This window comes from Dama dama, chromosome 7 (genome assembly GCF_033118175.1).
Source record: "Dama dama isolate Ldn47 chromosome 7, ASM3311817v1, whole genome shotgun sequence".
NCBI classification, from domain to species: Eukaryota; Metazoa; Chordata; class Mammalia; order Artiodactyla; family Cervidae; genus Dama; species Dama dama.
This window is the reverse complement of record NC_083687.1, coordinates 44405974-44427246: the sequence shown is the minus strand read 5'-3', so window position 1 is coordinate 44427246 and position 21273 is coordinate 44405974.

The window sequence follows — 21273 nt, the reverse complement described above, 5'->3', positions numbered from 1 at the left end:
TTGCAGCTCACAGGCTCGAGAGAGGGGTTCAGTAGTTGGGGTGCACAGGCATATAGTTGGGGTCCCCACAGCATGTGGAATCTTCCCAGAGCAGGGATCAAACCTGTGTTCCCTGCATTGGCAGGTGGATTCTCAACCACTGGACCACCAGGGAAGTCCCAGGGACCATCTTTTGATCCTCAGATTATAAGCTCCTAGATAGTGGTACATCTTTTTGTAGTCTGATTTTCTTTCACAGATTCTTTACCATCTGAGCTCAGCTGGTAAAGAATCCACCTGCAGTGTGGGAGACCTGGGTGTGATCCCTGGGTTGGGGAGATCCCCTGGAGAAAGGAAAGGCAACCCACTCCAGTATTCTGGCCTGGAGAATTCCATGGACAGTATAGTTCATGGGGTTGCAAGGAGTCGGACACAACTGAGTGACTTTCACTTCACTTTCTTTCTCAGAACCTGTTGTGAACATTTTGTCTTGTTAAGAAACATTGTTCTATAAGATGACTTTTAATGGTTCCATTTATACCTAGCGACCTGAATGTATTTCAGTATAATCAGCCAATCTCTTACTGATTATATGTGTTGCTTTCTCGTTTTCTTCTCTCTCCCTCCTATCATAAATGGTCTGTGATGGACATTCTTTATCTGCATATCTGTGCACTTGTCTGATTAGTTCTTTAGGAAACGTTCTAGGAATGCAGCTGCTGGTTCAAAGGAAAAGCACGTTTGACGCGTCTATTTTTTAAGATGTTTAACATGTTTTCCTTTCATCCTACCCCAGCTCCCGAAGACCAGAAATTATTCTTCCAGTCCCAAAGTCATGTTGCATTCTCTAGGGAGCCCTTCCTGACACCTAAATCAGGGTGTAGGACCTCCCTCTTGCCTGCTCTGCCTCCTGGGCCTCTCCCATCCTGGCAATTACCTCAAGGCCCTGGGATCGCCCTGGACAATCCGGGAGTGCTAAGCTTCCTGAGGTTGGTGGCTGAGTCTGTCTGCTCTGGCCTCAAAAATGCATGTTAGAACTTCCCTGGTGGTAGAGTGAATAAGAATCCGCCTGCCAATGTAGGGGACATGAGTTCGATCCCTGGTCTGGGAAGGTTTCACATGCAACTAAGCCCATGACTCACAGCCATTGAGTCTGCTCTCTGGGTTCTATCCTCAACAAGAGCAGCCACTGCAAAGAGAAGGCCACGCACCACAACCAGAGAGAGCCCACGGGCAGCCATGGAGACCAGTACAACCAAAAAACTAAATCGGTTAATTTAAAAGAATGGTCTAGGATGAAAGCAGGCCTTAAATAAATATTTTAAAAGTGCATGTTGAATGAATGAATAAAAAAGAGTTTCTAATAGCCCTTATAGCTAAATGGTTATTGCATGACTAATTAGCATCATCAACTTGAATGACCCAGTTATATATAAAAAAGGCAAAATAAGAGAATTTCTAATAATTTGTTAGGTCTCTTCATATCTAGAACTTTAACATTGGCCTAGAAAAAAAGCAGAGGAAATTATAGTATCTGAAGCAATTAATGGACTTGGGCTATGAGACCATCAAGTTTAATTCATATCTTCCTTTCCTTAAAGCAAACATTACATACACTAACCTCTAGAAGGTTTGGGAGAAGGATGGAGTATTCTAGTATACATGGTTTTGCCTGGAAAATCCCATAGATGGAGGAGCCTGGTAGGCTGCAGTCCATGGGGTCGCTAAGAGTCGAACACGACTGAGAGAATTCACTTTCACTTTTCACTTTCATGCACTGGAGAAGCAAATGGCAACCCACTCCAGTGTTCTTGCCTGGAGAATCCCAGGGATGGGGGAGCCTGGTGGGCTGCCGTCTATGGGGTCGCACAGAGTCGGACACGACTGAAGTGACTTAGCAGCAGCAGCAGCAACCGTCTCTCATATATGGCCCAGCTTTGACCTCTAGAGGAACTCCCCTAAAATACTGTGGAGAAGAGAAGGCCTGGGGATCACAGGCCAGTCAGCTGGAATTCTGTCGGGGAGAAAGCAGACCCTCGTCCTCTCTGGGATGAGCCCTTCGAAGGTGGCAGAGTGGCCCACAGAGACGGCTGGAGGCCCCTTCAACTCTGGTATTCAGCGGGCATCAATGGATGTGCCTGTCATAATAGTCAAAGGACATCTAAGTGAATAGGTCCTTGGAAGAGGAAAGAAAAAACTGAAATTCAGAAGTCAAGGAATTTCAATAAGTCCTGGTCTTTAACAAAAATGAAACAAGACATTGGGGAGCACCAAAATGACTCTCTTTCCAGTGTATTAAAGGAGGACAGTTCTTTTGTTTTATTATTATGTTTTGCATTGCCCTGTCCCAATGGTAAACACTTCCGTAACTCAACACTGGGTTGTTTAGATGCATAAAGCATGCCAGTTGGTAGCAAGGAAGGGTGAGTGTACTTCTGATGGCTTTTCACCAGGGATGACAAATACATGATATGAACACCGCAACCTACCCCACCCCCTCCCCACTGCTGCCCTCCCATGCCGGCCCAGTCCCTTTGTGGACATAGCCAACTGGTTACTATGCTCTTTCTAAACCTATCCCAAATCCTGGCCTTGCACTCCGGACAGCTGGGTGGTACCAGGTGTATTGAAATCTGTGGGACTGTCTCCCCAACCCCCTCTCCCCCCACCCAAATGGTAAAATGCAGCCTTGAGCATGGGACGTATTAGGCAAAAATTGTTGACTGAACGTAGGTATAACAACATAGGCATAACCTCTGACTCCTTCTCAACATAGCCCTTCAAACAGTCACTGCACTTTGATTGGATTTGGCATGCGAGACAAACCCATTTGCTATTCCTGCTTTAAGGAAACACAGTAAGAGGCTGCCAACACGGAACATATTTAATCGTCTTTGCACAAGTGTGTGTTGGGTACATGCATAATGTGTATGCAAATACAGTTTGCTTAGAACATGTAATTCTCTCCCCTCCCTCCCTAAATACACAATTTCATGAAAACCACACCTGCGACTGCTTATTGGAATGGGAAGGGGTCCAACTTATGTTCTCAAATTTGTAACACTTGCCTGTGAATTTCTAAAATGTGGTTCCTGTAATAAACTATAGTGCCTGGCAGAAAGGTACAAAATATTTATATCTGGGCCCCACAACGTTTTCATTGGCTTCCACAACCTGAGCTGATTAGAACCATGTTTGTGGACATCGCTCTTTCCTTTCTCTGCCTCCCAGGTTACTTTCTTACCTGTCTCTCCCCATGGGTCCCATTTCTTTAGACTGAAAAGAATGAGATGCAATCTGTAGTAAAGTAGACATTGGCAATTTCCATGATCTGTTAACATTTCCAGGAAAATCAATGGAAAAAGTAGAACAGGAAAGGAAGGCAGAATTTGTACATTTTATTTTTGTCTTCCAGGGTCCCTCAGTGTTGCTCAGCTTCATGGCAGGTTAGGGGATGCACTATTTACTCACCATGAAACATTTGGAAAAGATGTTGAAATCCTGGTATAAGGACCATTTCAGAGAAATTCCTGGTGGTCCAGAAGTTAAGACTCTATGCTTCCACTACAGGGGGCGTGGGTTCTATCCCCGGTCGGGGAATTGAGATGCCCTCTGCATTTGGTGATATGGCCAACAAAAAAAAAAAAAAAAAAAAAAGATCATTTCACAATGGACCTCCCTCCAATCCCATTCCTCATTTCTTTTTCTTAAAGAAAATAGCATTAATTTAGAAATGTTCAGTGCCTAATCAATCAAGTGGGAAACTATTTTGTGGTGGTTTAGTCGCTAAGTCATTATCTGACCGTTTGTGACCTCAGGGACTGTAGCCTGCCATGCTCCTCTATCCAAGGGATGTCCCAGGCAAGAATACTGGAGCTGGTTGTCATTTCCTCCTCCAGCCGATCTTCCTGACTCAGGGATGGAACCCGTGCCTCCTACATTGGCAGGCGGATTCTTTACCATTGAGCCACCAGGGAAACCCAAACTTACCTTCACTTTATCCTTTCCTTTATATCCTCAGAAATCTGGGGCTCAGGGGGAGAGGTCCTAAAATAAATTCATTCCATTATTTTCAGAAGCTTTTATTGAGCTTACAAATCCCTGAGTTTGTGGTCTCTTTTGCTAAGGAATGGAAGGTAAATTTTCCTTGGCCAAAAAGTAAATGTAGCAGGCAACATATTTGGGATAGATAAGCTATGGTTTGATTCAGTTAGGACTGTGACATTGGATTATTAAAAGAGCCTTGACTGGATAAAATTTGGACCCCCAAATTGTGGTGAGGTTAAGACTACCCTATGGAAAATGCAAAACACTCAATTTATTAGTTTTGGAAAATATCTTAGGAAACAAATTTAAAAATTCTTTAAACACTATTGGAGTTGATAGGATTTCTTCTGGTGAAAAGGGGTAAACAGGAACTTGAAATTTTCTCAGTTCAACCTTCGGTAGCATTAGATGATATGAGTTCAATTGATCAAAATGGGGGAAAAGCTAATGACCCACTCGGGAACAAAAATAGCTCCTTAATGAAAGAAATGGAGTTAAGAAATTAGAATATTGGCTGATGTGCCCCTTGGAAATTATAAATTTGCAAAATCCCCTGATGTAGTTTTTACATGCATCACGCTCAGTCACTCAGTCACGTCTGACTCTTTGCAGCCCCATGGACTGTAGCCTGCCAGGCTCCTCTGTCCATAGAATTTCCTGGGCGGGAATACTGGAATGGGTTGCTATGCCTTCCTCCAGGGAATCTTCCTGATCCAGGGATTGAATCTGCATCTCCTGTTTCCTGCATTGGCAGGTGGATTTTATTTCTTTTTTCTTTTTTTTACCACTGATCAATCTGGGAAGCCCTGATGTAGTTATTAGCTGGAGTCAAATTATCGCTCATTGTGACCCTGGAGACATGATCAAGGGGCACTGGTTAGAAGAGCTGAAATCCTGCTCATTCTTCGAAGGGTAGATTTGGTTGCTGTGAGCAGTATGAGCTGGTGGCTGGATAGTGTCTGGATAGAGTCAACTTTGGGGTGGTTCCCTCACAGTTCGTTGACTGTTGGCTTGCTTTCCATCCACTTTTCAGACACGGGGCTCCTGGGAGCAGTCATCCTCAGGTCAGACGTTTGGAGAAGGTTCACATCCAAGGAAAACATGAATTTTCTGAGCCAATTTGATAGATGATCAGTCTGGAAAGAGCCCTTGTGTTACCAATGGGTAGAGATGAAGCTGAGAGGGTCATGGTGCCCAGGGCAGGGAGAGGATTCGAGCTGGGACCAAGAGACTTAGAGACAGGCTGAGTTTGCACAAGCCGAGGTCCAGCCAACTGTCTTCAAGGTGGGTGATGGGCACCTGAGCATGGGTTCTCTCATCTCACCCCTCCAACTACACGGTCACCAGCCAGTGAAAGATTTGGGAGTTATGGCAAGTGGCACAACCAGTCTTCAGGGATCAAGGCCTTCTTATCTGGTCTTGCCTAAATCCCCAGTGACCAGAAAGCAGAGTAGGTTCTCAATGCTGGATGCTGCTGTTTGCTGGAAAGAACACAGTTCTGATGAGCACAGCCCCTGCTTTCCTCTTTAAAAGTGGAGAGTCCCTGGGTCCATTACTTAAATTTGCAAAACTTCAATTTTTATTTCTTCCAAAAACATTTCTTCCCTCTAGGGTTATTCTGAGGACAAAACAGCACCAAATGAAGAAAATGCCTATCACAGTCCGTCAATAAATGTTCATTATTTTTATTATTCATTAACTGAAGGATTCACAGTCATAAAAATGAATCTGTACTATGTCCTAGGCATTGTCCTAGTGAGGTAGATATAATGGGTTAGTCGCTCAGTCGTGTCCAACTCTTTGCGATCCCATGGGCTCGCCAAGTTCCTCTGTCCACAAAATTCTCCAGGCAAGAACACTGAAGTGGGTTGATATCATGACTCCTCATTTAATACATAGAGGAATGGAGGCTCAGAGACATAGAGGAATTTAGAGGGGCTGTAACGGGGACTGTGGTTGAGAAGAGAAACTGCATATTCTGTAATGGCCCGAGGAGACAAAGGAGAAGACGCTGGCCTTCGACTTTCTTCTTGACGAGACCCAGGTCCTCTTTTCCCCTCGGCTTGCCAGCCAGCCTTCACCTAGGGACTGGGTGGAGGATCCAATGAGCTGCCTGAAGCTGGTGCTAACCAAGGATTTATGGAAGATTTTACTGCTATTTCCAACTGAGAACTTTTCTTCAATCATTTATGGAAAACATAAAAGCCAGTGGGAATCAAACAGGATAAAACAAGGTCGGAACCACTCTTGCAGATGCTGCGCGCAGCTGTTTTTTGCTTAAGCAGTGGGAGGAAGAAAGAAGGATCTTCGTTTGCTATTTGGGTCAGAAACAGGACCGTAAAATCTCTCCTCCATTATTCATCTTGTCCCAAATAGAAGGTCAAATTTCAGACCCTCAACCTTTTTCGTCAGTCTTCCTCTTTTATTTTATATCTCGTGGGACTAGTCTGGAAAAATACTAAGGATTCTATTCCATAAAGGGAAAAAAAATCTCTCTGGGGTAGTGGATATGGAAATTCCAGAAACACAATGGGATGTGTGGAGGGCTTCCTTACATGCCAAAATGCAGACAGTTCTTTCTTCCAACTTTGTTTCGTAGAGCCAGTGAGTCTTAGCCCTGGGAACAAAGAGAATAGGGGGAATGGTCCTGATCTTGATTTTCATAACTCATGTGCAGGCTGAAAGCTTTCTTTAAAAAAAAAAAAATTGATGGCCCTTTCACCCAAGGGGCTTTGGAGGGGGTTGAGACAATTCAGCCAGCCTGCTAGCTCTTCTCTCCTCGTGACCTATAGATAGAACTCCCCTGGGGACTCAGCGCAGAGAAAGCATCTGTCCATCCACATTGAGTTTCTGAGTGTCCAGGAGAGCCTGACGCCCTCTGCCAGCACTAGAACTTTCTTAAGCTGTCTGCAATCTGCGTGTGAGTGCAGAAAGGACCACACGCAGGGTTGATATCAGATTGGCACCCATTTTGGTGTGCAGATATGCTGGTCCTAACACGAATCCCATTCCTCCTTTGGGGGATACATGTACCCTGGAGCAGGAGAGAGGGAGAGCTGAGGCCGGCTGCCTGAAGCATGGTGTGGGGGCAGCGGGGTAAAGTGGGAAGGCGTGGTGGGCATCGCCTGCTGGGAGGAGGCTGTGCTGGCTGATCCCAGGGACCCAGCCTCCTGGAAGCAGAGGGGAAGCCTGGGTTTCTATTCTGATTGTCATCCTGCTGAAGGGTCTGGGAGAGAGGCCCTTGAGACAGAAGAGTGATTGTCTAAAGGATGCAAGCATTTGCTTTTAAAGTGAGAGAGAAAGGGAGGAACTTAAAATTCCCTCAGTTCTGCTCATGGGAAAGCATTCTGGGAGGGAGTGATGCTGATCAGAAAGCAGGCTTGCAGGGGAGGACCGAAGAGTTTTAGAGGCTTCCTCTTGGGTTTTCGGGAATGCTTGTGAGTAAGCAAAAAAGAGATACTGGAAAGAAAAAGCAAGAGAGGGAGAGATAGGTAAATGAGTCCTTTGATTAGTCTGTATGTATATATGCTCAGTTGCTCAGTCGTGTCTGACTCTTTGCGACCCCATGGACTGTAGCCCACCAAACTCCTCTGTTCATGGGATTTCCCAGGCAAGGATACCGGAGTGGGTTGCCATTTCCTACTCCAGGTGATCTTTGAGACCCAGGGATCAAACCCGTGTACTCTTGCGTCTCCTGCATTGGCAGGCGTATTCTTTACCACTGTGTCACCGGGGAAGCCCTTTGATTAGTCTGGTGGTTCTCAGACTCCAGCGGCCTTAGAATTGGGGGGGGGGTGTGGGGGGGGGAGGCAGGAAGGTCATCATTTATGTACATTTTCCCAGGACCTCTGAAGACTGCAATGCCATCAGTCCAGGGCAGGGTTTGAGAATCTGCATCTTAGACGTTCACCTTTGTGATCACAATGTGAACACTCGGCAGATCGCACCCTGAGAAACACTAGAACAGAGTGGGGGTAGTTTAGGAGACAGGGGCATGGAATCAAGAATCTCTGGAAAATTCCTCGAAGGCTCCCAGAATGCCTGAGGTGGGGTGGGGCTGAAAGAGCAGTGGCTGCCAAGGAGGCAGCCCCATGTCTCGTGAGACCAGACCGCGGGGCTGGTGAGGATCTGCACAGCCCAGGGTGGACCCAAGGACAGTGTGAGATGCAGGGAGGGTGGGGAGTGGAATGCGTGAGAAAGCTGCTCTGGTCGCCACTGTGATGTGCGGATCATTTAATGGATTGCAAATAATTTAACATCCCCCTCCAGTCAGGGCTCCCAGGGTAACCTGTCTCCATTCCCACCACGGAGAAGCTATGCTGTCCAACTGCTCATGGGCCGGGAGCCCACTGTACTTGGATCCTCTGGCCAGAGGTTTGCTGGAAGTGACATCGAAGTAATTACAGCTTAAGAACTAACTGTAATTATTAATTATAATCCTAACAACAATTAAGGCCATGCATAATGCTTTCTGTGGACTGCCTTTTGCCTGCGGAGCTCATTTCTCAAACATCTCATTAGTCTTACGATAGTCTTTTTTGCTATACATATTTCTATCAAAGTCAGTTTTCTGTTAAAATAAAAAAAAAGAACAGTAGTAAGAAATACACTTCTTTTTAGTCAAGAGGCAGCAATACTCAAGTTTTCTTTCCGGATACAGTACTTGTTTCCCTTTTTCTACTAAAACATTTCAATCTTTTATTGTATTGAATTGAGATTTGACTGTTTTTTTTTTTTTCCAGGTAAAAGTAGTGGGTTTCCCTGATGGCTCAGATGATAAAGAATCTGCCTGCCATGCAAGAGATGAGGGTTTGATCCCTGGCTCGGGAAGATACCGTGGAGAAGGAAATGGCATCTTACTCCAGTATTCTCGCCTGGGAAATCCCGTGGACAGAGGAGCCTGATGGCCTACAGTCCATGGGGTCACAGAAGAGTCGGACATAATTTAGCGACTAAACAACCGAAAGTAGTGAAATAAAAACACAGAAACTCATCATATGTTTAAGTGCTGGGATAAAGCATAAGTTAAAATGGAATTCTTGATTTTTACCATGGATAGAATTCAGAAATACTATCAAAGTTAAAAAGAGGCCCAACATACTACCTCCAGGAGAATATGAATAATAATAGGTTATGCTTATGATTTTATTTAACAGTTTAATCTTTACACACAAACGCAAAACTACCTGAGAGGAAGCTGGTTTCTTAAAAGCAAAAGAGGTGACTATTACAATAAGTGCCCTTAACATGTCCCTGCTCATCACATGGAATCTTTCCCCCTGTCTCATTTAGCCTCCCCTAACATCAAGCAAGGGGCTTGAAGTCACATTGCAGCTTCCAACTGCTGTGCTTAAATTGCGTCTAGAAACACAGAACCCCTCGTGACTGTTGCAGATTTAGCTCTGGGCTGGGGAGAAAGTGGGGAGAAGTCATTAGCATCAAAAAACTCTAACTGTCTATTCCCATTAGAAGAAACACTTGGTGTTTTAGTGCAAATTATTTTAAAAGGGCAGATAACTTATGGATGCAGAAAGGGCAATCCACAAAGATGTATGCAGTTTTGTTCAGTTGAATGTCCTCAGGGTGAAAACATCAAGGATAACAAGTGTTCTAAATACAAACAGACGCAATCATGAAATATGACACCCATGATTAAAATACCCTTCGCAAGGGTCTTCTGTACATAGGGGAGAAGCTGCCTTGTTAATATCAAGATCCATCATTTCCTAGACTCAGAGGTAGGTGAAAGCAATGGTATCTTGTCTTCCTTGACTGTATTCTGGGAAGGTTGTGAAATCCCGGGGCTTTAATTAGACTAGCCGAGAATGACCCAGCTGGTTCGCGAGGGTTATGGCTCTGGCTTTGTTTTGAGCAGGACAGACTGGGTTTTGAATCCAGGTCTGAGGCTTACACACTATCTTCTCTGAAGTCTAGGAGGCTTCATCTGCAAATGATAAATTAAGTTGTTGAAAGGTTTAAACACAACAAAACTAGAAACCCAGAGGTAAAGTGCTTAGTGTAGTGCCTGGCACAGAAAGGAAAAAAACTGCGTTGTGTATGTTTTCCTTCCTTCAGTGCCTAATTATAGAAGAGATTGAAGCTTCCCTGGTAGCACACAGTACAGAATCCACCGGAATGCAGGAGACATGGGTTTATCCCTGGGTTGGGAAGACCCTTTGGAGGAGATGGCAACCAGCTCCAGTATTATTGTATTATTGCCTGGGAAATCCCATGGACAGAGGAGCCTGGCAGGCTACATTTCATGGGGTCACAAAGAATCAAACATGACTGAGCGACTACCACATACTTAGAAGAGATTGAGAATGGGAGATACCTCGTATGTGATAGGAAGAGATTTTTATGGTTTCAAAGAAACTGCACCAAAATATGGGTAGCTTTAGATAGTAAGAGGGATGCGGAATATCAGAACTGTCTGTTTGTGAATGGCACTGATATAATAATTGTTCATTGACAGGGTTTAGGTACACCTCCTTTATTTATCCGAGTATAAGAGTTAACAGCTTTTGAGCGCTTACTTGGTGTCGGATGTCATTCTAAGTGTTTTGTAGGTATTGCTTCATTTAATTATCATGACATCTTCATAAGTAGGCTTATGAAGGTTTCCTGACCCCCATATGCCACAGGTCAGGAAACATAGGAACAGAGAAGTTAAGTAACTTGTCCAAGGTCACATCATTAGCAAATAGTGGACTCAGAATTTTAATTCATGCACAAATTACGGAGTCTACCCTCTTGGCCACTATGCTGTGGGTTTTGTTTATTTATTTTTAAAGACCCTGATGCTGGGAACAATTGAGTGCAAGAGGAGAAGGGGGCAACAGAGGATGAGATGGTTGGATGGCATCACCGACTCAATGGATGTGAGTTTGAGCAAACTCTAGGAGGTTGTGAAGGACAGGGAAGGCTGGCATTCTGCAGTTCACGGGGTTACAGAGAGTCAGACACAACTTAGCGATCAAACAACAACAACAAAATCCCTCACAGCCTCATACCTGGTGCTTCGTACCTAGTGAGCACTGAATATTAAAATAAATATATATATAGAGAAATGGTATATAAATATTTATTTAAAATATGTGGTGTTTATATTTAAATATTTAAATAAGATATTACTTTTAAAGTGGGGGAGAATGAAAGGATTGACTTGTTTTTATTGACATTTAGAAAAATGAAGTTCAGGAGGCTGCCTAGCTAGAAGGCAGATGGCATCTTACCAAAGACCAATGGGATAACAATATTTACGCAGCCCTATGGGCAGTGAGCAAGTGACCGCACGCTAGGTTTAATTCTTCAATTCAGATCCAGAAAAATATCAGCAGCAAAGCATGCTGATAAAGAATCTCTCTCAACACTACGTGCAAAATGACCTAGAATGTGAAGATCAGTGTCATCACTTAAATCTTGTGAAATTATCAAGTTTTAGTGGAAAGACCACAAGGTCTGGGTCTGACTACACCTAAATCAGATACCTAATTCCATCTCTGTTAACAGCTTCATGACTTTGGCTACATTACATGGTCTCTCTGAGCCTTCCTTTGTTGAATTTGAAAAGGTGGTGAAAATTGTTCAGTTGTGTCCACCTCTGTGCCACCCCATGGACTGTAGCCCACCAGGCTCCTCTGTCCATGGGATTTTCCAGGCAAGAATACTGGAGTGGGTTGCCATTCCCTTCTCCAGGGGATATTTCTGACCCAGGGGTCAAAACCAGGTCTCCTGTATTGCAGGCAGATTCTTTACCATCTGAGGCACCAGGGATGGACTCAGGGAGGTAATAAAATTAATACTTGCTCCAAGCTTTCTCAGATGAGATAAAATAAATGAAAGTGATAGTTGCTCAGTCGTGTCTGACTCTTTGAAACTCCATGGACTATAGCCCATCAGGCTCTTCTGTCTATGGAATTCTTCAGGCAAGAATATTGGAGTGAAGCTATTGCCTTAAGAATAAACACTGGAGAAATGTACATTAGTAAAGTAACATTAGCTACAGACAACCCCCACATATCTGGGATATAATGCAGCAATTTTTTTTTTAAATGAGTCTTTCCTAGTCCTCAGGTAACTCCACTCTATGTGGAAATTTAGAGACCCAAGCTCCACCCTGTGTCTCCTCCACCTCTGTAAGTTTGCTGTGGACAAGAGTGTGGTGAAATTCCTGCAGATTTCTACAGAGTCCATGACCACAGCCAAGTGCAGGGGACACTGGGAAATGGAGTCTAGCAGCATGTCCAGGGACCAATGGAAACAGTTCTGGTAATCAGCTAGCAATTCCAGCCCCCATCTTTTCACGAGGGTGTTGTTAAGAGCGAATGAGTTAAAGCATAGGAGAGGGCTTTGTCAATCATAAAACACCACAGAAATCATTCTGTAGCCTGATGTCTATATGATAGATGTCTAAACACAGGAAAATTCCAAATGATGGAAATTTAAAGCCCTCATCTATTTTTTTTTTTTTCTGAATCCCTAAACAGTTTCCTGAGGCACATGGTATGTGATGATGGTTCCACGAGGTAAGTAACCTCACGGTGATTCAGCATGGGCAGGTCGTGTGGTGGTAATGGGCATACCAAAGATAAGTGTACTGGAGGCCATTCATCTTGTGAGGAGCTCACACGCTCCGAGAACAATGGCCACTGACTGCCGTGCAGCAGACTCAGCAGATAAAGAGGGTGAGAGAGAAATTTGGGGAGAAAAATAGAGCAAGAGTCAACCAGTGATACAGACAGCGCTTTGCGAAAGGGTTGTTGGCCTCATCACTGTCTGAAGGCAAGAGACATTGCCAATTCCTCCATGTACAACCAACAAGGATTTCATACTGAGAAAAATTTCATATATTTTTCATTATAACATGGTTCTTTTTTATTTGTTTAGGATATTTTAAGGTAGCAAGTGTGCATTGAACAGTCTAATTTTCCAGGAAAGGATTGGAAAATGACACATATTCGTGTTGTTTCCATTTTTAAATATTTTTTAGCATATTATTCTTGCTTCAAGGAAACCCAGATGCATTCAATGGATGCAGAGGGATGACAGGTTTTTAATATATTCTTTGGTGGAGTCAAATGATATATGTATATTATATAGTTTTCTAGGGTATTTTCTTTTTAACTCTTTTTTTTCTTACCTTTCTTTATGTCTCATTTTATGTGCCATTCGTTACCTAGTAACACATATTTTTTCAACTATTGTATTCTTTGGAGCTAATAGGTCTAAATTCTGGAAATAAAGCTAATATTAGAATGTATTATCTTAAAGGCCTTCTGTGACTACTTGATCTAACATAATACACCATCTTCACTCTCCTTTGTTGCTTTATTTTTCTTCTTAACCTAGTATATATTTATATGTTTATTGCTAGTCTATACCTGGGCTTCCTTGGTGGCTCAGTGGTAAAGAATCTGCCTGCCAATGCAGAAGGTAAGGGTTCAATCTCTGGGTTGGGAAAGAAATAACCCACTCCAGTATTCTTGCCTGGAAAATTCCATGGACAGAGGCCACTGACTGGCCACTGACCCACCCCTGGGGTCACAAAAGAGCCAGATTCAACTAAACAACAAGTTTATACCTATCATACCTATATATATATATATATATATATATATATGTGAGGGCGGACTTGGATGTCTCGCTCCCTGTATCCTTGGTCCCTGGTCCCTGGAATAGTGCCTGGTACCTCCAAGGTGTTCAATAATATTGGCTAAATATATGTACATAAGAAAATTAGATCTTGGGCTTTCCAGATGAATGATCTTTTTTCTCTTAACATAGGCATTTTGTGGTTTAAAAAACCAATGTATTCCTCAGAAAATCTACACCAAGATATTGGTAATGTTAGGGAGTGAGAGGACAATGGAATTGAATAACTAAGTTTGTGGATGGCACTGATGTGATAATTGTTCACCACCAAAGCTTCTGGACCTCGCTTTCGTTTGTCTAATTGAGCTAATTGAGTTCACAGCTATTGAGCACTGACGGTGACAGGTGCCGTTCTAGGTCCTTTATGTGTTGTTTCATTTAATCCTCACGACATCTCAGTGAGAAAATATCTGAGAAGAATGACTTGGCCCTGCCTAACTACCTCTGTTTATGTTAGCGCCGTTAAAACACAAGATTCAGCTGAGTAAACTGGAAGACCCCCCTGGCTTCCTGAGGAGATTCACGGTCACGGGCTGCCTGCCTCCCGTGTGCCTGCGCTTTCCCGTGATATGTCATTCACTTTCCACAACAGTCCTTTGAAGTATTGTTGTTCCCGTCTCTCATACGAAGAAAACTGGGCCTCAGAGTGTGTGATGTTCTCTGGGGAAACTGGCAGGGACTAGAGGAGCTCTGTCTGAAGGCCACAGAGGAGAACTCTCTCTGGGACCCCCTGCAGCTTCTCCCCCGGGGAGTGCTGACCCACCTGGGGGTGGGGTGTTGGGTGGGGGTAACACTCAGGTTGGAATTTTCAAGTATTTTGGAAATATATGAAATATATGAAAGGCCCGCCTCAGCTCAGAGGATTTCTCAGCCTTGTTCCTTGCTTTGTAAGCCCTTGTCACCCTGGTCCCCTGCATGCACACACAGACACACTCAGGGACCCAGACACACAGACACACACACAGACACACAGATACAGATACACACCCACACAAACATACAAACAGACAGACAGACACACAGCGCTCTTCCTCTCCGTCTCTGGCACCAGCCTCCCCAGTCCTTGCTCCCTTCCACCTCTGACTTCTTTCCTGGTTTCTCTTCTCCCACTTGAACACCCCAGTACCGGAAATGAGCGCTCATCCCTCCGAACGTTTTCCAAGCACTTGGCTGTTAGTAATCAGAAGGCATGTCACAGAAAGCTCCTGGTTCACAGAGATAGCCTAGAGAAGGCCAGCACTTCAGAAGACCCTCCTAGCTCAGGAGGTCTCCCACTTTTTCCCTGCCGAGGAAGCTGGTCTCTGAGGGGGCTGGGCTTTCTGAAGAGGAGCAGGACCTGGAATGCTGTAGGAAACCCTTGCACCGTGAGCGGGGCTGGAATCCTCTGGGATGGAGCTGGTGTAACCTCCTCTTTCTTACGTCTTACAGGACATCACTATTAGGGTCTTTCCAGGCCTCCAGCTGCTCTAGGAGTGAGGGAGGCAGCTCTGGTTGAGATGCTAGAGGGCAGGGATGCAGCTGCCAGATGAGATAGATAGCAAGTCCATAGCTGTGACCAGAGGGGACTTCTCAAGAATCAGTCCTATTTATACATAATTTAAATATATATATATATATATATATATATATATATATATATATATATATATATATATATACTTCCCTGATAGCTCAGTTGGTAAAGAATCCACCTGCAATGTAGGAGACCCCAGTTCGATTCCTGGGTCAGGAAGGTCCGCTGGAGAAGGGAAGGGCTACTCACTCCAGTATTCTTGGGCCTCCTTGCTGGCTCAGCTGGTAAAGAATCTGCCTGCAATTCGGGAGATCTGGGTCGATCCCTAGGTTGGGAAGATCCCCTGGAGAAGGGAACTACTACCCACTCCAGTGTTCCGGCCTGGAGAATTTCATGAGCTGTATAGCTCATGGGGTCTCGAAGAGTCGGACACAACTGAATGACTTTTACACTCACACTATATATAAGTATCTTAGATTTTTTTTTTTATATGGACCACTTTTAAAATCTTTATTGAATTTGCCACAATATTGCTATTGTTTTATGTTTTAGACTTTGGGCCTCGAGGCATGTGAGGTCTTATCTCCCCAACCAGGGATCGAACCTGTACCCTCTGCACTGGAAGGCAAAGTCTTAACCACTGGATCACCAGGGAAGCTCTCCGTCCCCATTTATATTTAGCTATAAAGTCTGCTCAGACAGAAAGAACATCCTTATTTAAGCCTGTTTGTCCACATAGAAAAGCCTTATACACCACCGTTTAACATTTTGAGGCAGTATAAACCACAACGGCACTTGCCTCCTCTGTCTCTGGCTCCAGTTTCATGAGATGTGGCCCATTGTGAACTGTGGTATAAGAGGAGCTCACAGGCCCTGGAATCAGAAAAACATGTCGTTGGTTTCAGCTCCCCAGCTTAAGTCACTTTATCTCCACGAGCCCCAATTTCCACCTTTGTACAACTCAGGTAAAGATATCTTCACCAGATTGTTAAAGATTAAAGAGGGAGATTTGTATAAAAGTACAAAGAAGATAAATTCCTGACCCCTTGTCACCGTTGTTGTTAGAAACACGTGCAACATGTTTGCGACCTTATGGACTGTAGCCCCCCAGGCTCCTTCCTCCATGGGATTCTCTAGGCAGGAATACTGGAGTGGGTTGCCATTTCCCTCTCCAGGGGATCTTCCCAACCCAGGGATCAAACCCATGTCTCTTATGTCTACTGTTTACTGGCAGGCGGGTTCTTCACCACTAGTGCCACCTGGAGTATTCATTACAAACATAGAGGGTAATATTAAAGTAACCAGCAGTTTTCCAGTAGTCATGTATGGATGTGAGGGTTGGACTATAAAGAAAGCTGAGTGCTGAAGAATTGATGCTTTTGAACTGTGGTGTTGGAGAAGACTCTTGAGAGTCCCTTGGACTGCCAGGAGATCCAACCAATTAATCCTAAAGGAAATCAGCCCTGAATATTCATTTGAAGGACTGATGATGAAGCTGAAACTCTAATACTTTGGCCACCTGATGTGAAGAACTGACTCATTTGATAAGGATCTGATGCTGGGAAAAATTGAAGCCAGGAGGAGAAGGGTTGGATGGCATCACTGACGCCATGGGCATGAGTCTGAGCAAGTTCTGAGAGTTGGTGATGGACAGGGTGGCCTGGCGTGCTGCAGTTCACGGGGTCACAAAGAATCGGACATGACTGAACGACTGAACTGAACTGAGCAATCAGAGGCAGAGAGGGGCAGCTAAAGAACAAACCCGCAAGTCTGCATGAACACAGAGTTGCTGATGTTCCTCTTTGGGCAATTCCTTTTTCCCTTTGCATTTCCACCAAGGACCAGGGTTTGTGGCATAGACCTCAGATGGAGGAAGACCACAAATCCCGGTATTTTTTATGGGGCAGACACAAAATACTCTCTAGCCATCCTGATTCCAGTATTCAAACAGGGAGAAAAACTCTCTCTTGAATGGCTGAATCAGAGGCAAGTTCTAGAAGACGAAAGAGCGTCCTGGACAGGCTGGAATAGCAACGTAGAGAGGATGACAAAGCCCAGCTGGAGGATGGCTTCGATGTAAAAATTCCTTCTCTTCCAGGCTAGGAATCCAGGAAGGGGGAGTCATGAAGATTAACTGTAGTGAAGATGAGGACAAGCATTGCGTGTGAATCATCCACCTGCATGCAGACTCACTGAAACAGGCTCCAGTTACCTCCCCCTGAAGGCTCCCCTTTCCCAGAGCCTGGGATCTGGGGGCAGAGGGAGGAGGGGAGTGCTCCAACATTCCCTTTGAAATAAACATTTCCTCAGGTCAGCCCTTTCACTTACGGTTGCTTCCGCTGCGCTCTTGCATCTCAACGTGGACTTTTCCTGGGGGTCTGGCTTTGCTATGGGTACACTTCTTGACCTAGACACCTATCATGATAAACGGAGGCATAAAAGCCCTGTCTGGGCAGGCTAAGCTGCTTCAGTCTTGTCCAACTCTATGCAATCCTGTGGACTGTAGCCCTGCAGGCTCCTCTGTCCATGGGATTCTCCAGGCAAGAATACTGGAGTGGGTTGCCAAGCCCTCCTCCAGGGGATCTTCCTAACCCCGGGATTGAACCCACGTCTCTCATGTCTCCTGCATTGGTAGGTGGGTTCTTTACCACTGCGCCACCTGGGAACCCCCGTAAGAGCCCTGTAAGCAGCCTCTTTTGTAACTGGGCTGGAAAATGGGTCTCTTCTCCCTGGAGGTACCATTCTTTATTAAACTCCTCACTCTTGCTGAATTTTTTTAACTGTCCTTTCTTTTGATGAAAATACTCGTGACTGATTCAGAGGACAATAAATGGGTCTACTCAATGTCACATCTCATAGAATCCCAGTGCACCAATCTTCAACGTGCGCTCCAGGCTGGAACCAGGAAGCCAGCGGGGGAATTTTCTGGGAATCAGGCAGCAGCCTTTGCCTCTGGTTCCTTTTCACGTGCTTGCTTCCAGGGTCCCTGGCTCAGCCTCCAGTCCCCAGAGTCCCCCTTACCATTCCTCCCGGTGGATCCAATGTTCTCATATGACTCCTGGCTTTTGTTCCTGAGACTTCAGCAAAGACATAATTTTAAAGCTGGAAGGAGTCTTAGAAAGACATCATTTAATTGTGCTCCCTCACTGTACACAGATCTAGAGAGGTGAAGTAATTTGTTTGAGAGTTCACATTCAGTTAGGGGCAGAGCTAGAATCAATGCTCGGTCTCCTAACATGGAAATAGGAGTTCTTTCCACAGGAGTATTCTCTCATCCCTCAAGTGGGATTCCCCAAATGGTAATTATCACCTCAGGGAGCTGATAGGGGGTTCACATAATACCTATGTGGTCAGCAAAAATGTGGGCCAGTCTTCAAGCCACTAAAAATAGATCGGGAAAGAAGTACATCTTTGTCTGCGAAATTGAATTTACAGGAGGAAGTGTAATTTACATCCTCAATACAGATCAAGATTAATCTAATAAAAACAAGTAAAGGAGAATTAGCTCTTCCACTGTTATTCTTGAGCATATGCATAGCTGCTTCCTTATTCTTGGTAATGAATGAGATTATTTTTTATTGTGTCTGACAGCCTCAGTATTTCAAAACAAAACGTGCAGTTTCTAGAGGCTGACATTTCTCAACTGATTATTTTCTACTTAATTCATTAAATACATGCTAAAAATTCATGTATTTAAAAAAATTGTACTTATCTTGTATGAGGTTTTTTTTTTTTTTCAGTCTTTGGATAACTGGATTAACCCAAGGGGTCCTAAGGGAAAGGAAGCCTTGGTGGACCCCACCCAACAGTGAGTTTTTAAGAGCAGGGGCTGTGTTTCATCATCTTTGGAACATCACTGCCCCTTCTTGTATAAATTGCTATTTTTCATTTTTAACATCATGGAAACCCAAACATTCCCCCAAGGTCTGTGGAGAAGGAATGAGATCCTTTGACTTCAAGGACTCTAAACCTTTGGTCACAAGGCAGGTGGGGGCCGATGCTTTGTCTCATGGAGCACGTGGATGTTTGGAAGGGTGTCCATGCAGGAGCAGTGACCCCAGGGCAACCAAATTGGGCAGCCCTGTCCCCCATCCTGGACACCCAGCTTCCTGAGAAGGAGGTTTCCACTGCTATTTCCTAGCTGTACTTGGCTCCATACACTCCCAATGGGAGATCTGGGCACCAGGATTAGTCTAAGGGGCATGTGAGGGAGGTGACAGCAAGGTCTCGGTCAGGCCTCACTGGGCTCCTCTTGTCCCTCCCACCTTAGCCATCTCTGGGCAGCTGTGGCTTCCTGGCTTCTGAGTGCTGGGGCACGTTCACCAGACCCAAGTCTACTCTCAACTCCTCAGAAGCCTGGGCGTGCTGACCCCCAGCTCCCCCCTCTCCCCTCATTGTTTCCAGCACCCACTTATGGGTGTCTCTCTGAAGCCAAGACGGCAGTAACCAGTGTAGAGCTGATCGCTACTGGCAGCTCTGAAGAAAGTCGTGATGTACATTAACGATCAGGTGCCCTCCTTCCCGGGTGAACTCTAAGGCAGTTCTGTAACGTGAAACTGTGGACACATCTTGGGATCTGGGGCCAAAGTGGGTTCCAATGATGGATTTGTCACTTACTCACTGTGTGACCTTGGACAAGTTTCAAAACATCTCTCAGTCCAGTTTCCTTATCTGGAATATGGGGAAAATAATAATACACACATCACAGGGTCGTTACAAGGGATATCTGATAAAGAAGGCAAAGTGCTTGTCTCAGGAAACATTAACGATGATTATAGTTGAGCTTTGTGATACGGAATATGACCCAACTCAGCCTCCCTCATCTTTCAGATAAACAAACGGGAGCACAGAGATACGGGTTATGTTCTGATTGCCATACAGCTAGAGATAAGGAGAGTTAAGATGGGCTCTTTGGCATTGAGAAAACTTAGTCCAGTGCTTTTATAACATGCTTCCCTCAAACTTTGAAACAAGAAAAAATCAAGTGGAAAAAATAATGTGTGTTTTTTGAAATATTTCTGGCATAATCTTATTTGTTGCTTAGAGCAGTGGATGGTCTTCTCTCTGACACCTGATGATGTGAAAGCCTGTGCTTAATAAATAATTAAGTTGACTAGCTGGAGGAAGCTAAAGTTGGATGTCTGGGGAAAAGTTAACATGAAATGTAAGGCACTGTTTCCTCCAGAACAGACAGTTAAGGATAGCAAGTCTCTAAGGCTGATGCTTTTATTTATTTTTACCTTAAACGTGTTGCTGTCCTGAGATAAACAAGGAAAATTAAATATATATATATAAAGCCATTATGGTGAAAGTGAAACTATACCAATATGTGTGGACTGTGAGATTAACCCAAAAGAGCTGCCTGCAGACAGTATTATGGCATGAGAGGTCACAAAGAAGGTGGACCATGCACATCAGTTGGGTACCATATTGTTTACCGCTTGGAACAAAATCCCCTCTGCTCCCATTCTTAAAGCACAGCTTCAAACCAATTACTCAGGTCCAAAGTTTACTTCCGATTCCAGCCTGAACAAACCAGGGCTGAGCCCATCAAGTTTTATTGCAGTCAATACATCTCCCTTCCAGAAGCAACTGGTCACAGCCATTCCCAACACAAAGCTGCTTGGGCCACCCTTTCTTCTTTTTTATGATGTGTTTCCAGACACTCGGTGACCCATAAAGTTAACTTATAACCAAGTCACAGCCATGACCACAGCTGTTGCTTTTCTGTCTGCCCCTAAAGTTCCCTGGCTTCCCAGGCAGGGCCTGCTGCTTTTTCCCAGGACATGTACTCTTGCAGGCAATGAATCATACTCTATGTCTCTTGTGGGGTCGCTCCTTTTAATCCCACCCCAGGTCCTGGGTCCTTAGCCCAGGCTGTTTGCTTGAAACCTTCCCCAAGCCCTGGGATTTTCTGGTTTGCCCTCATGAATGCCCATGCTGCGTTCAGCGCCTAGCAGGACGCTTATTAATGGAGCAGTGGATCCCGCTTGGTGAGCCGAGGTCAAGGCACGCTGTGAGCTCCAACCACCTGCGCAAACACAGCAGTGATCCAGTGGATATTTCTAGCTCGATGTCCT